This window comes from Mauremys reevesii, linkage group 1 (assembly GCF_016161935.1).
Source record: "Mauremys reevesii isolate NIE-2019 linkage group 1, ASM1616193v1, whole genome shotgun sequence".
NCBI classification, from domain to species: Eukaryota; Metazoa; Chordata; order Testudines; family Geoemydidae; genus Mauremys; species Mauremys reevesii.
In genome coordinates this window covers 245,907,188-245,923,995 of record NC_052623.1, presented here as the reverse complement: position 1 = coordinate 245,923,995, position 16,808 = coordinate 245,907,188, and the positions used below count along the sequence as shown (strand labels likewise).

General features: G+C 42.4%; 1 long non-coding RNA gene across 3 annotated transcripts in view; it reads left to right on the top strand.

Annotated features, from left to right (window-relative positions):
- Positions 1-841: 841 nt before the first annotated feature.
- The window catches only part of LOC120382354, a 249,645-nt gene continuing 233,678 nt past the window's right edge, over positions 842-16,808 (top strand). For all 3 annotated transcript variants that reach the window (XR_005588220.1, XR_005588221.1, XR_005588222.1), the window contains exon 1: positions 842-968. This is a non-coding gene — a long non-coding RNA (uncharacterized LOC120382354). The remainder of the gene's footprint in view (positions 969-16,808) is intronic.

Sequence of the window (16,808 nt, the reverse complement as noted above, 5' to 3'; positions counted from 1 at the left end):
AGCCTAAGTCCCATTCTTGACAGAGCCAGATTTTCAAATTATTTAAGTGCCCAAAAATACAGAGGGAGTTAGGCACCTAGGTGCTTTTGAAAGTCCAACAAGAAGCTTATCTGCATCTTTAGGCACCCACATATCTTTTAAAAGCTGTCCCTTAGTGCATCCTAGGTCAGTTAGGCATTTTTTGAAAATGTTGCCTTAAACGACTTGTGTTATGGTATATCTACACAGCAAAAACATAGGCAGTACAGGCCTGGCATAGACCCTGGGTACATGGCTTTCAAGCCCACACTGTTTTTACTGCTACTGTAACCCATGCAAGCTGGATTCAAGCTAGTTTGGGTAGGCTAGTCCATCCACAACACTTGCTGTGTAGGCATACTCTTATCACAGGGTGTGTCAGTGGTAGAACAAGAATAGAACCTAGCCATTATGATTCTCAAATCCTTTTTATAACCACTTTTTATAACTATTTGCTTTGGTTAAAGGAATATTTGAGGTAATAGCCTGTAAGACTGACACTTTTGTCCCTTTGAGGTCTAGGATGGGCAAATCCTGCTCTCCTTACTCATGTATTTCATGTGAGTAAATCAAATAAGATTTGATCTTGAATTTATTTGCAAATGTTCAGCTATAGGAAACAATTTCATACGCAAATTTTGCTGGCAAGTAGAAATGCCCAGTGGAAATTCTTACAAACAAGGCATTCTGTAGCTCATCAGTAAAAAGGTTCTAATTCACATTTAATGAGATTATTGCCTTAATAGAAGACAGGTTGCTTTCCCTTAGATATAAAAGATAAACTCTTTGTTTGGTGATGAGCTTATTTTTCCTAAGCAGTGAAAGCTGTGCCAAAAAGTCTCTCAGTCTCAGCATATCCAAGACCAAGGCTGGAAGCTATGAGAATTAGCTGCAGGTGCTTAGAGTTTAGAAACTGCTGTAGGGACGAAAGACCAAGGTGTTGGCTCCAGGTTAGTTCTTATGATCAACTATTCTTTTTATCTTCCCATAAGACCACCTCTATCTTTTGTTGGAGAGGGGGAGGAGTAGCAAGGGGGGCCAAAAAAGGAGTTTGAATGTTTTATTTCAAATAGCAGGTAGAATTCCTCAGAAGATGAGCCTGTAGCAATCAGGAAATTCAGATTAAGTGAAGCAGACTTGGGGAGGGAAAGAGAGTGGGGGCATTTATTCATGTAATTTAGAGCATTAACAGTAAATTGAGAAGGCGGTCTGTTCTGTGTTTAGACCTATACAAATTCTGCCCCCTTTTCAACACATTTTTCCCTTTGTTTATCTCCTGAGAGATGCCCACATGTGTACAATACAAAGAAGCAAGTCATAAAAGCACAGGCCTGTCAGCCTCCCTGAGGACCAATTAATGGTGTTCCAAATCTTGTGGGCAGGCAGATAAAAAGGATACAGAGAGAGAAGGAGAGGTAGATGAATACTCAACTAGAGCTAGGCAGGTTTTTTTAGATGTTGGTAGGAACTTCTTTAGGTATTCTTATCTAACTTATTTGGGATTTGGCTTTCTCTCGCTTGCGTCTATGGTCCCCTGGTCATAACAGAAACATAGGGAAAAGTAACACTTCAAAATATCAATTAGGCTTTCATCCAAACCAATAACAGCATGATTCCAGTTTGGAGAGAGGAGAGAAAAAAGGCCATTTAGAATTTGTCTGTCCCTCCTTTCATATATTGGCAGTTTTATTGATAGGTGCTTGAGTTTATATTACTATTTGTATCTCCAAGCTGGATATTACTCTGAATGCAACGGGCTTTGTAGTGCAACCTTTTACTCCAATCTCACCCCCCTATGAGTCCAAAGGCCTTTGAACAGCAACTGAGTGGTACTTTGAAATCAGGAGTTGAAAGTGTTTGACATGGAAAGGGGAGCATGAAAGTCTTGCTCTTTGAACCTTTTCTTTTCAAAATCTCACAGAAAGTACAGGAAGGACAATAATGGACAGGCTGGGGGCTCTCTGGGTGAAGAGGGGATATGTGGTAATGAGGTTTTAAGTGTTTCAGCAGCCGTTCCATCCTTGCTGTTGCCAGTGAATTAAATCTGCCTCAAGAGAGCACTGAAAATTTTAGATAGCTATAGATACTCCCCAATTTAATTAACTGCTTGCTAAACTTCTATAGAGGAAATTGTGCTGATGGAAATGAGAGAGAATGGTCAAAATTATCCTTAGGTTGTGACTTAACCTGAAGTAGATCAATTGTATTTATTTGTTTTGTTTTCTAATTAAACGAAGCCAGATGTTCAGGTAAATACAAGTTATTGCATCAAAGATTGGATTCAGACTTCTCCAGACTCGCTTGCAAGCTCACTGTCTCTAAACTGTTAGGGTCAGAAGGGTGAATTAGTAAACCTGACAGCCGCTAAGATTTGCTTCAGTTGTTTTACCTGAATGTGAGACCACTTAGAAGAGAGAGAGACTTTGATGCCAGGAAACAAAATGTCTAATTTAAGTGCTTAATTATATTTAAGAAAAGAGGATTTACCAGACTAGATTACCAGTCCATGAGATCCAGGATCTTGCCTTTGAGTCTTCAGAGGAAGGCAAGAAAAAAACAAACAAAAACCTGCCATATATGTGCCTTCCCAATAGTACAGTCTTGTACCTGGGAAGAAAATTTCCTTCCCAAACTATATAGCAATCATTTTACACTCTCAAGCATGAAATTTCATCACCATTATCTTAGCTTGGATGACCGTACAGATGTTATTTGGTCATAAAATGTATCCAGCCCTTTTTAAAATCCAGCCACGAGTATCTGATTTGATGACCTCCTGCAGCAGTTAGTTTCACAGGTTGGCTATATTTTGTGAGAGAGATTTCCTTTTATTAGTTATCATTTTAGCCTGGAAAAGACCTGTGATAAGAGAACTAAAAACACTGGTGGGATCAAAGTCATTAAAAGTGAAAGTGGAAATACATTAATCAATGAAAACCCCAGATTGCTTTGAAAGGCTTATGAATCGAGAACCATGCTATCTGATAAAATCATATCAGTTCCTATATATATATAGGAAACAGAGTGTTGAATTTAGAAATGGAGGGTAAGAGAAGACCCAAAATTAGATGGATGGATATTATACAAAAGGAAATTATTAGCTTCAGAGTTTCTGAGGAACTGCTATGTTAGTGGCCCTGGAATGGAGGAGAAGGACTCAAAGAGCCGACCTCTCATAGATGGGACTAAGGCTAGAAGAAGAAGAAGTTATCAATTTAGCCACTGTAAGAGATAGAGTTGAATGAAAACTCATCATCCACAGATTCCTGAACCCACTCTTGCTCTAGCGTGTTCTCTAATCTATGTACGTTTTTTTATGACATATGCTGCACCCCACACTCTTGGGTGTTATAAATGTGAACCTGGAACGAGATCCAGGTTTGGTAAATATTCCCTACTTCTAAAACAGGTTAAATCAAAATCTTACATGCAAGCACCCAGTGTCTAAAATCTGGATCCAGATATGAATATTGCATCTGGAGCGCATTGAGGGGGCCTGTTTTTCTTCCTTCTATGTGGCAGTGTGTGGAGTAGAGTCTGATTCAGTCCTTCATTATTTTAAATACCTTAATCTAGTCTAGTGCAATAATAATAATAATCGTACTTTTCATTGGGTGTGCACTGTTTCAACCAGAACTATGTTAAAGTGCACTAGAGAACTATTAGTGTGCACCAACAGGGGCTACACAGACCGATTAATGTGCAACACGTTAGTGCACTTTAAAAATCAGCCCCAGCACCCCCATAAAGCCCATTATCCCAACAGGTAGACAAGCCCTAAGACCCTGAACCTCCAATGAGCTTTGCACAAACAGACTCTTATATCCACATAGACCCTCACCGACTTCATGGGAGCTCCACAGTAGTGCACGGTCTACCTGTGTGTAGCTTCTTGCAGTGCTGGAGCCTGACTGAGAGGTAGGTAAAAAAATATTATCCCCATTTGGAGCTGTCCTTTGAGAGCCCATGTACGTAAGCAACCCTAAAATAAGGATTAGAAAGGTAAAAGAGAATCTCAGCTTCTATTTGAAAAAAATATGGTTCTAGCCCATTTCTTTGCAAAGTTATTCTTAAAATGTTCAGGGCCGCCCGGAGGGGCAAGTGGGGTGATTTGCCCCAGGCCCCGCAGGGGCCCCATGAGAGTTTTTTGGGGCCCCTGAAGCGGGGTCCTTCACTCACTCCAGGACCCCCGGAAAACTCTCGCGGGGCCCAGGCCCACGGAGCTTCTTCCGCTCCCGGTCTTCGCCGGCGGTGGGTCCTTCCACTCTAGGACCCGCCGCCGAAGTGCCCCGAAGACCCGCGGCGGGGGCCTCCTCTGCCGAATTACCGCCGAAGACCCGGCTGCACTTTGGCGGCGGGTCCCGCTTTGGCGGTAATTCGGTGGCAGGGGGGCCCCCGCCGCAGGTCTTCGGGGCACTTCAGCGGCGGGTCCCGGAACGGAAGGACCCTCCACCGCCGAATTACCGCCAAAGCGGGGGCCCCCCGCCGCCGAAGACCCCAGGCCCCCGGAATCCTCTGGGCAGCCCTGAAAATGTTAAGCAGTACAAACCTATGAAAATCAACCTCTAGAACTGAAAGGCTGATGCCGATTACAGATTAAAGCTGCCCATGCGTGGCTTTTGGGGACAGATCTCTCTCTTAATTTAAAAGGATCCTATATCAGTTGCTGGCTGTGAAAAAGTAGTGCTCTTCTGGTTCTACTTAGAGCACTAGAGGTTCCACATTCTCCCTACCAGCCAACTGCAGGAGAAGCAGTGTGGTCTTGTCTAATGGACTAGGACAAGAGGCGTTTATGACTGTTATGTTGTAGTCCTAGTGCTGATAATAACTTCCTCTCTGGCCTTAGTCAAATCACTTAATGTTTCGGCCTTAGATTCTCCAGCTGTAAACTAGAGCTAATAATGCTTACTTCCCTCATAAGCATGAGTATATTCATAAAGTAATTAGTATTTGTAAAGTTATCTATATATAACTCTCCCTTTTTATTTACTTTCTCACACACACACACACACACACACACACTGACCATCTCATATAAACACACATCAGTTCTCTAGTGCCCAGACAGACAGACACACACTCACTGACCATCTCACATAAACACACACCAGTTCTCTAGTGCCCAAACAGAGCTTATTTGATTAGATGACTATTCAGGAACTTTTTATTCCAAGGTTTTATAAGCCTAAAATATAATTTACATTCAGAATGTAGTGCTTTCTTTTTGTAAGGAGAACCACAGTAACTACATATTACTGCATTTAAAGTGACAGAATTAAGCCTAATAACCCTAATTCCTCACACAATCACTTTTGACTTTGGAATGCTTCATTTTTCAGTGGTTTTCTCAAATGAGTTCATTCCTTGACATGTTTAAAATCTGAACACTTGAAAATGAAATGACCAGAAATATATCTGTGCTAGTATTCTTTAAATCATGTATATTTGGCATTTAAATAATGAAGGACACATAATAACTTTCAATGAATTGCAATAATAGCAACAGTGTTTCATGCAGTATTTACCATCATGATGAAAAATTGAGTAAAAAAGAACTAAGAAAATGTAATAAGATGTGAATTCTGTTTGTTTAACATTTGTGCGTGAAGACTGGATTATGGGGGAACATAGCTGTTTCTAATTGCCTCATTGGATGTATGCAGATACACTTCTTTCTCTGATTGGTATAGTTTCCATCCAAAGATCTCAAAGCTCTTTATAAAAATTAATGAAATAATCAGAACATTGTTATTATCACAATGGTGCAGATGAACAAACTGAGACACAAAGAAGTTAATGCTGGGGCTGGTCAAAAATATTTTTTCCATGGAAAATTTATATTTTTGGTGGAAATTTGAAAACTACAAAAATTCACTGAAAATTTTCAATTTGGAAATGGTGCAGCAGTGCCTCCTGGGATTTGTAGTTTGGGTATTTCAAGCTTTCATTCTCCTCTATAGGCCAGACTCCCTGTAGGATTACATTTTCAGTGATACACTATGATCTTACATCTTGTATGGAGAAGATGCAGAGCATCATGAGAGTCCCTAGCTATGGTGCATCATGGCAGATCAAATCTGGCTGGGGACCTCAGCTCAGAGAGGACAATGGGGACATATGACAACTGAACGGCAAGTCCCATAGGGCATGACAGTAGCATTTCCAAATAAAAGTATTTTGGGTTTTGGTTTAAATATTTCAGTTTCTTGGCATTCTGTTTTTCAATGGAATTTTTCCGCAGAAAGCAGACACATTTTCCATGAAAATATTTGTTTAGTCAAATTTAGCCATTGGAAAATAGTTTTGACAGAAAAATTTCAACCAGCCCTTGCTAGTGCACAAATTTTCAAACCAGACTTTGGGTGCTTCGTTTTCTGAGTGTCCAACTTAAGACAGCTAAGATGTCTCAAAATGGACACCTAAAATTAGGCTCAGATTGTCATAAGCATTCTCTAATGCCCAGATTTTTAAAGATATTTAGGAGTTGCTGCACTTAGCATCTCAATACCTAAATGATCTAGGACCCTAAATCTCATTTGCAAAAGCACGTTAGGAGTCTAAATCCCATTGATTTCATACAGCTATGACAGTCCCATATCCTCCATGGACTGACCAGTGGGTTCTACGTATTTGGGGAATGAGGCAGGCCTGGATCATCTTCAAATGCAAGGGGAGAGGTACTATGAGATCTGAGCTCTGCAATACTCAGACTGTGCAAGGACCCCCAAATTCTGCCCTCATCCATGCCCTTGGTTCTGCTGCTAGGGGACACTCTGCATCTGCTTGTATTGTGTACCTGAAAAGTGACTTGATAACATAGTACAGTTATAAGTTGTGTGACATGAATTGGTTGGTGATGAAGAACTTGCATGGGAGTATCCTCCACAGGAAATTCTTTAAAAAATGTGGAACACTTGGCACAACGTGCTAAAAGTTTCCACTTCATTTGCTGATCTCCAGGGATCAACGTCATCTCCCTCAGAGCTGCTTTAGCAGTTTCCAAGGGGAGGTGTACACTCCATCAGAGGCAGAGAAATCACCAAATCTCTCTTCATTTGAATAGCAGACTTGTAACAAGGGGCTCCCAAGAGCCCACTGCAGCACATCTTTGGACTAATTTTAAATGTCCCAAGCAATAGGATTTCCACCCATTGGATACTGTACATTCCACATCCCATTGGGGACTTGTTCTGCAGTCCTACAGATCTCACTGTCAGGAAGATTTTTCTTGGTATTAATTTAGCTTAAATTTTCTCTCGCTTGCCTATATCTAATTACTGCTAGTTAAACCCCCCATCTCCCACCCTAAATCATTCCTCTCCATCCTTGTCACAAAACTAAGGATACATATGGATTTTTAGCATATATCCTCCTTTAATTACCTCCTAGCTGAACCATACATACTTAGCTCTTTTTATCTTTCCTCATATGTAAATTCCTCTAGTCCCCTGGCCATTTTTATTTCTCTTCTCTGAACTCCATCCAATTTGTCAATAACTTTCTGCTAATTATATGCCCAGAACTAAATGCAAGATTCCATGTGCTGTTGCACCAAAACCAAATAGATTTTCAAAACAGGTCAGCTTACCACCCTCAACAATCAGAGGCAGATTTTCAAAAGTTATTTGGATGTTGAGATCTTTTGAAAATCTGGTCATAAATATCATAACAAGAGATGCTGGATAAGGAGCGATTTTGAAAACATTATTTATTTCACTGCCTCAAGGGGTCAGGGGCTCCTTTAAAATCTGGCTCCAGTTGTGGGGACTAAGCACTTGGAAATCTGTCCTGGATCTCTTTGGGAAACCTGTACCCACGTTGTGATGCGGTGAATAAACCCTATTCTGCAACAGCCACTAAGGCGTTAATGGACAGAATTGCTACCTCCCTAGCTGCGGCTAATTGGTTGACCAGCATGAAGCTAGGTTAAGAGGCTGCAGCCCAGGCAGAAAGGGGTGGCTGCCAGAGAGGCTGAAGTCTATGCTGAGTTAGCAGCACACTATCAGGAAGCTGCCAAAGAGCAGGACCTGAAGTTCCCTGAGGTGAGACTGCAGGGAGCGGAAACTCCAGCCTAAGTGGGCTGGAGACAGACTGGACTCCCAAAGGTTCTGCTACCATGCTGGGAAGGTTTTGAGGACAAGGAGAGTTGTGCTGAAAGGCTAAGGCAGGGATCGGCAACCTTTGGCGTGCGGCCCATCAAGGAAAGCCGCTGGTGGGCTGGGACAGTTTGTTTACCTGCAGCGTCCACAGGTTTGGCCGATCACAGCTCCGTCTGGCTGCAGTTCGCCGCTCCAGGCCAATGTGCGCTGCAGGAAGCGGCGGCTGGCACATCCCTCAGCCCGTGCCGCTTCCTGCAGCCCCCATTGGCCTGGAACAGTGAACCGTGGCCAGTGGGAGCTGCGATCGGCTGAACCTGTGGACACTGCAGGTAAACAAACTGTCCCAGCCCACCAGCGGCTTTCCCTGATGGGCCACATGCCAAAAGTTGCTGATCCCTGGGCTAAGGGTATATCTACGCTGCACAAACTCAGTCCATGGCAGCAAATCTCAGAGCCTGGGTCAACTGACTCAGGCTTATGGTGCTCATGCTATTGGACTAAAAACAGCAGTTTAGACGTTCCTGCTTGGGCTCTAAGACCTCTCACCCTTGCTGGGATTCAAAGACCAGGCTTCTTCCCAAGTGGGAATATCTACACTGCTATTTTTAGCCCCATGGTGGGGGCCCTGCAACCCCAAGTAGGTGACCCAGGCTCTGAGACTCACTATTGTGAGTCTTTTTTGGCTTGGTTTGTTATTTGCAATGTAGATGTACCCTTAGGGAATAAGCTGTTAAAGGGCTAGTGTGTTTTCAAGGGACTTGAGGACAGGTAAGAGGGCTAAGTTCTCTCTGTCCAGTAAAGGAAAATTAACTTTTTCCTTTTCCACATCTTCCATTTCCAACTCATGTAATTTCAAATCTGTAGGATCCATTAAACTGAGTTCCTGGGTGTTACTTTGAATATACACCCTCTAGCCTTCAGACCAGGGAGGTAAACTAATTTTTTGTGAGGATGCTGTTCACCATTAGAACAATACCAAAAGTACCCAGAAGGCCAGGCAAAAGAGAAATTTGATTCTGCCTCATGCACCATCGTACTGTGTAGAGATGGTAAGAAATGTTATATTGACATGCTTTTGTGATAAAATGCCATTTTTGTCAAAATCATAACATTTCAAAAACTGTATTGATTTTAACAAATATTCCTGTAGGAATAAAAATTCTAAATGGGGAAAAAAATACATTTTGGAAAACTTTTGTTTCAGGGAGTTCTGAAATTTTGTTCTGAATATTTATTTTACATTATATCATAATGTTGTTATTTTACAAGATGGTAAGTTGAAATACTTCTATTTAAAAAATCATTAATGGCAGCTGCTACTTAGTACTCATTGAGACACTTTATCTTCTTATTTTTGCATTGTAATTAAACAGTTTGACACTGTCATGTTATGAGAGAATATAAAAACTAATACAAAAATTAAAGAAAAAGTCACTTTTTTTTTAAACAATTTTGGAATCTGGACATTTTTTAAAACCACTTTTTTTTAAATTCCCATTAATAGGAAATTTCAAAAATATTTGTTTTTGCTCTGATAAGGACCAAAACCAAATTTTGATGTCAAAATTTCCTGTGAACCAGAAATTCCAGGTGTTGGCCAACTCTACTACCCTCTTCTTCTGCAGTACAGACAGTGTAATTATTTTTATCTTCACAGAACCCGATCTTGCAGTTGTTCCATGCACACACAATGCACAGGATAAGTGTGGCATTTTCCTTTCTAATAGCTCACCCATACAGGGGAAAAGTGACTGATATTTACATTAAGGCCTCTTTTACACTGTGGATGCAAATTACATTTCCATCCACCTTAAGGTCCTTTTATTGCTACCACCTGTAGCTGGAGTTGGAGAAACCTGTGCTTTGGTGCTGAAGGCCCTGGGTTCAGCCCTTGTTGGTGACTTATGTGGGATTTGTTCTACAAAGCATTCCTACTGAACTCAATTGCAAGATCAGGTTTCTCAGAGTTAAATCTTGCATCTGGACTGTGTTGAGTGTAGCAGAATGGATGCTGGACAGTAGAACTGAGCAAATAATTTAGAAAGAATAACTTTTTACTAAACTTCTTTCTGTTTATGAATGATCAGTTTTCTAGAAATCTATCAAACTGTTTTTTTTTGTTTTGTTTTAAATTGAGAAACCACTTCTTTTTTTTGGTGTAAAAATGAATTAGAAGTTCTTTCAAAATCTTTCTTTCTTTTGAATCTTGGAAATGTAGAGATGGAAGGGATGTCAAGATATCATCCTGTCCAGCGCTACCCCCGTGCTTCTTAAGTAGGATTAAGTATACCTAGACCATCCCTGACAAGTGTTTCTCTAACTTGTCCAATGAATCTCCAATGAAGAGGATTCCTCAGCCTCCTCTTCCAGTGTTTAAATACCATTATTATTAGGAAGTTATTACCAAAATCTAACCTAAATTGCCTTTGCTGCAAACTATGATGATAATGTCTTGTTCTACCTTGGGTGGCCATAGAGAACAATTGTTCACCATTACACTAAACTGGGAGGAGTGGTTGATATGCTGGAGGGTAGGGATAGGATACAGAGGGACCTAGACAAATTAGAGGATTGGGCCAGAAGAAATATGATGAGGTTCAACAAGGACAAGTGCAGAGTCCTGCACTTAGGACGGAAGAATCCCATGCACTGCTACAGACTAGGGACCGAATGGCTGGGTAGCAGTTCTGCAGAAAAGGACCTAGGGGTTACGGTGGACGAAAAGCTGAATATGAGTCAACAGTGTGCCCTTGTTGCCAAGAAGGCTAATGGCATTTTGGGTTGTATAAGTAGGGGCATTTCCAGCAGATCAAGGGATGTGATCATTCCCCTCTACTCAGCACTGGTGAGGCCTCATTTGGAGTACTGTGTCCAGTTTTGGGCCCCACACTACAAGAAGGATGTGGATAAATTGGAGAGAGTCCAGCGGAGGGCAACAAAAATGATTAGGGGGCTGGAGCACATGACTTATGAGGAGAGGCTGAGGAAACTGGGATTGTTTAGCCTGCAGAAGAGAAGAATGAGGGGGGATTTGATAGCTGCTTTCAACTACCTGAAAGGGGATTCCAAAGAGGATGGATCTAGACTGTTCTCAGTGGTAGAAGATGACAGAACAAGGAGTAATGGTCTCAAGTTGCAGAGGGGGAGGTTTAGGTTGGATATTAGGAAAAACTTTTTCACTAGGAGGGTGGTGAAGCACTGGAATGGGTTACCTAGGGAGGTAGTGGAATCTCCTTCCTTAGAGGTTTTTAAGGTCAGGCTTGACAAAGCCCTGGCTGGGATGATTTAGTTGGGTTTGGTCCTGCTTTGAGCAGGGGGTTGGACTAGATGACCTCCTGAGGTCCCTTCCAACCCTGAGATTCTATGGTTCTATGATTCTATGATTATCTTTATAACAGCTTTTTATGCATTTTAAGGCTGTTATCATATCCCCCCTCAGCCTTCTTTTCTCTAGATTACACATGCCCAATTCTTTCAATTTCTCATTGTAGGTCAGGTTTTCTACATCTCTTGTCATTTTGTGGCTCTCCTCCCTCCAATTTTATCCATGATCCTTTTTGTTCTTCTATACAAAAAGTGAAAACCAAATGTCCGGTTTTCAGAAACCAGGGTTTTTTACCAACCCACACACTCCACACACAATTTTTCAGTTTTCAATAATTAAAAACCCCTTAAAATAGTATGGTTTGAACCATCTCTATTTGTTTTTAAATGCTATTTGTCACATAATTTCTATGTATAATTTTTGGCCTCTGACTTGTTGAAGCTCTTTGCAAGATTTCAGTGTTTAGATTTCAGTCCCTTTGGATAGGACGCATAGGTCACACATGATGTATTGTTTTTCACTCACTGGATAAGAGCAGTACTTGAACCAGGTTTGCAGTACAAATACTCACATGTACCAGTTTGAATTTGCTATTCACAAGTATTCTGTAATATTAGCTTAGAATTTGCCGTTTCAACAAACATGGAAAGTAAACACTGCCAAAGTGGATTTGTTTAAGAATAGTTGCAGAAAATGTTCTGTAGCATTTTCGCAGTTGTACTGGCTGGTGAGGGTCAGCAGACCCACAAATTCTGCTGGTCACAGCAGAATTACACAGGAGGAGTTGGACTGGAGGGACAATCAGTGGGGTGCAGCCTTCTGGTTCTTTGGGACTGGTTCAGGTCCAAAGCCCTTTGCCTATGATGAGTGGCTGATACTGCAGTCTGCCCCAGTGAACAGGGGCTAGATGGAGACTGGGCAGTAGCCAAAACTGAGGCAAAGTGATTTGGACCTGCTGCCTTTGCCTACCCCTGGGCTGCCCCTGCAACCTCCAGGACCTCTTAGCCTTCTGCTAGGCCATAGCCTGAGTCTTTCCAGGCTAGAGCTCCCCAGCCTTGCTCCACTCAGGTACCCTATCTCTGGCTCCCTACAGCCAGGCCCTTCTCCCTCTACAAGCAGAGGAAGATTATTTGCTTCTGGCGTCCCTGGCCTTTTTATACAGGCCAGCTGTGGCCTGATTAGGATATGGCCCAGCTGCAGCCACTTCCCCAATCAGCCCAGCCTAATAGCTGCTTTCTCCAGCCATAGCCCCCTCCCAGGACCTGAACGGGGTGACTACCCCACTACAAGGGCCTTGCTATAGAGGGAATTGAGTGGAATTGCAGGGAGTCCCTGAGGTAGTCGGATGAGAGGATGGCACACAGGAAGTGGAGTGGGGGGACAGGGGTGCAAGGAGCCCCTGATGCATGCAACAAGCTGCAAAGCATGCTATCCCATAGTTAGTACATGGTAAGGATGACAATCTGTGTGCAAACTGGCCATGTTTCATAGTGTTCAATCTACTTTCTCTTCATGCTGGCTTATGCTGGTTAGCATAAGAGTAAATTCAATTCTCTTGAGCACCAAGTTGAAATTCTACTTGTCTTCTTTCTGGGAGTCAGGGGGAAGAAGAAGGGGGGAGAGCCTCACCCATGTATCTGCATAGCAGAGGGCAAAATCTGAACCATGGGATTTTTTTTGTTATTTAAGAATAAAATATTGGTTTATGATGTGGAAGTTCCTCATTATACTGTAACAAACCATTCTAGCCCCCAGCAGAATTCCTTTAAATATTTCTCTTAATAATCTTGCCTTGGGGTTTTTCTGTTTGTCTTGTTTGGGGATTTAAAAAAAATTGCTTTTTTTTTTTTTAAAAGATCAGGTTAAATAATCTGTCTCCTCTTCCACTCTACCAGTAAACATTCACTAGGCATTTCTAAAAAAAATAAAAAATGTTTATGATGTACCTAATAGAGCCATTCTGGTAAATCAGTTAAATATGTATTCATAATTTTTTAAAAGGGATATTATTTACCCAGAAGACTGGAAAGTTTCTAAAAAGAGTTTTTCCAGCGCATCATGTAAATATGTATTTAGGACAAGTGCTGTGTGTTCAGTATTAAAAAAATCCTTCTGATAATCTCTTTGAAAAGTTATTACACATGTCCACTGCAGCAGTGCAGTTTTAAATATTAATATCTCAGCTGTTCCCATTTTCAAATTTTTCAGGTTGGTTAGAACTCACTGTGGCTGATGGGCTCTACCAGTGCTTGGTATGTTGAACTTCTGATAATAAGTGAGGCTTCACTAAGGCTACTTGTGTATAAAGTTACATGGGCTAAAATCTTTGCAGGATCAGGGCCTTAGTTTTATTGTGCGAACCTAAACACTATACCCAAGGCTAGTAAAGAATCTTTCTTAGATAGCCATCTTTCACTTCTTCCCAGCCTGTCTCTTTCAAGATTTGCACATCAAGGATAGTCTCTGTGTTTGGATTTCCTTCTCCACCCTGCATGGAAGGGGCTCATCTCTCTCCCTCTCTCTCTCTCTCTCCAGCACAACCCACCTCCTCCAAATCCTGCAGAGACTGCTTCCAGCATTCACAGTGTCTGGTGAGGGTGGGGCATAGAGATACATGGGGACAGGGAGGCGGTGCAGGGACATGGCGTAGGGAGGGGATGCAGGGACATGAGGGTGGCTGAATGGGATGCATGGACACATAGGGATGGAGGAGTGGGTGTCTGAGTGGGGGTGGCAGGACACATGGGGGTGGGGAGGTAGAAGGACACATGGGGTACAGGGACACATGGGGACAGGGGCAGCTGTGGCTGACTGAATGGGAGAGGCTAGGGGTCAGCCAGGTCTCCCTGGGGAAGCTCCCTAACAATCCCTCCCTGCTCCCCTGAAAAAACCTGCTCAATATTTCTCCCACCCACACCCAACCACCCTCCAGGTTCACTCCCAGGCTCCTTCCCTCTCCCTCAGCTCCTCCTTTACCCCCGACTCTGCCAAGCCTCTGCACTACTTCTGAGAGGGGCGGGGAAAACAGTTCTGTATTGTAGTTGAAATGAATTACTCGAAGTTTTGTATTTGTATGCATAGTAAGGAATCTATTTGATTGGATCTCAGTGAGGGGGAGCGATCTGTGTGCAGGGGCAGTGGGGTTAATTTGGGTGGGGGTCCAAGTGTAGGTGGTTGGGGCTCAGTGGGGAGGGTGTCTGGGGGGGGCTCAACGGGGTGGTACAGATTTGGGGGAGGTGGGGCTTGTCAGGGTGAGGGTTTGATGGGCCTGCTTAATAGGGGAGCCCCAGCTGCTGCCCAGGGGATCCACATGATGGGCCCCTGCATCCCCTATCCCTTTCTCTTCCCCATCCCATGCCCCTTCCCCACCACTCCATCTCCTCCCCATAGATAGGGCCTCTGAATTTGCTTGTAGTTGGATTTTCTGTTCACATACCTAAATGTTTATTTTCCTCTTTTGTGGCTTTTGTCATGCATCTAGTTGTATTCTCCTCCATGCTTTTCTGAAGGAGGAATCTACAGTAATTTCGAGAAAGTGATGGAGACTGCTTAAACACAAACATATTGCTCTGTTTATCCAGTTTATCAGTCTTGGTTTTTAACCTTAGCAGCTGTTGCAAGTAGCCATAGAATATATTAAATCATTTCAGGAGAATATTATGCACGTAGGACACTAGTTCAGATCCAGATCTGGTTGATCATAGCTGAATATTGTTTCCACCTGATTGTAAATCTTTGCAAGTGGATAGGGGTTGTCTGACCAGATAGACAGTAAAAAACTTCTTTCTCTATTAAGATGTGAAGTTTGGCCTTTAACATCCATGGAGGCCTGCTCCCAGAACTATTCCACTCAATGGCAAAACTATTTATTTCAGTGGAAATAGAATCAGGCTCCTATTGACAATGAAGATGGATGTGTATCTTATTGTTATCAGTAGTTTATTTAATTCAGAATGTAACTTACCATTGATTGACTTGTTCTATGGGACACATACCTCATTTAAAGTTTTCTACTCTGAAAACTGACATTGTTAAAAAGGCACAATGACACAGGTTTATTCTCTCACAATTATCCCAGTATAAAATGTCCTCGGTTTACGAGTTAACCCCCCGCCCCCTCCAAACTGTGCCACGAAGTCAAACTGGACTCTGAAAGGCTCTTTCCATTTTACAAATCATCTATCAACAATGAGGTTCTACAGGCCAATTTGGGCCTCCCACTGACATCTGGATAATTCAATTTTCTGCTTCATTATAGTATCACTAGTGGCCGCACTGTAACCTCCTTGCATTTGATGGTTTTGTAGAGGTCTAGATTTGAAAACATGTTGTCAAATGTGCCCAACATGGAGCAGAATCCAACTTCTTCATTCAGTCATAGATGAGCTGGTTCTACAGCATTAGCAGGATTAAAAAGGAGTATCTCCAATCTGATACATGCCCAGGTATTCTTTATTTATTTATTTTTCAGAGGAAAAAAAAAAGAGAAGAACAAAACAGGCTAGTTATCTTAGGTGCCTGTACATGAACACAAGAAGCCTGCGAAACGAAAGGAAGAATTGGAAGTCCTGGGACAGTCAAGGACCTATGATGTGATGGGAATAACAGAGACTTGGTGTAGTAACTCATATGACTGGAGCACTGTCATGGATGAGTATAAACGGTTCAGGAAGGACAGGCGGGGGAGAAAAAGTAAAGGAGTTGCACTGTATAAAAGAGAGCAGTATGATTGCTCAGAGCTCCAGTATGAAACTGGAGAAAAGCCTGTTGAGTCTTTGGGTTAAGTTTAGAGGCGAGAGCAACAAGGACGATGTTGTGATGGGAGTCTGCTATAGACCACCAGACCAGGATGATGAGGTAGACAAGGCTTTCTTAGGACAACTAACAGAAATTTCCAGATCATAGGCCCTGGTTCTCATGGGGGACTTCAATCACACTGGCATCTGCTGGGAGAGAAATACAGCATTGCACAGACAATCCAGGAAGTTTTTGGAGAGTGTTGGTGTGACACTCTGTACCTCGGGGGAACACCCTATACCGCATGTTCATCTTTATAAAATGCATTGAATACCACACAATCAAAATTTGTCATGTTCGGTGTCTTTAGAAGGGTCATGATGCAATGAACATTGTTATTACAGTAATGTTATAGTTATGTTATAGGTTATAATTTCATGTATCCTTGTGGCTTAAAATAAGCCCAGGCAAAAACTCTCCAACAGCAGAGAGGCAGTTCACACCTCATCAGGGCAGGTATGGGACAAACCCAGCCCAGCTTCACAGGAACAAAGGACGCTGGCCTCGGCAGCAGCAAAGGATGTGTTAGACTCTCGAGGGGGTCACCCCTCTTCCTTTGGTCAATTTGG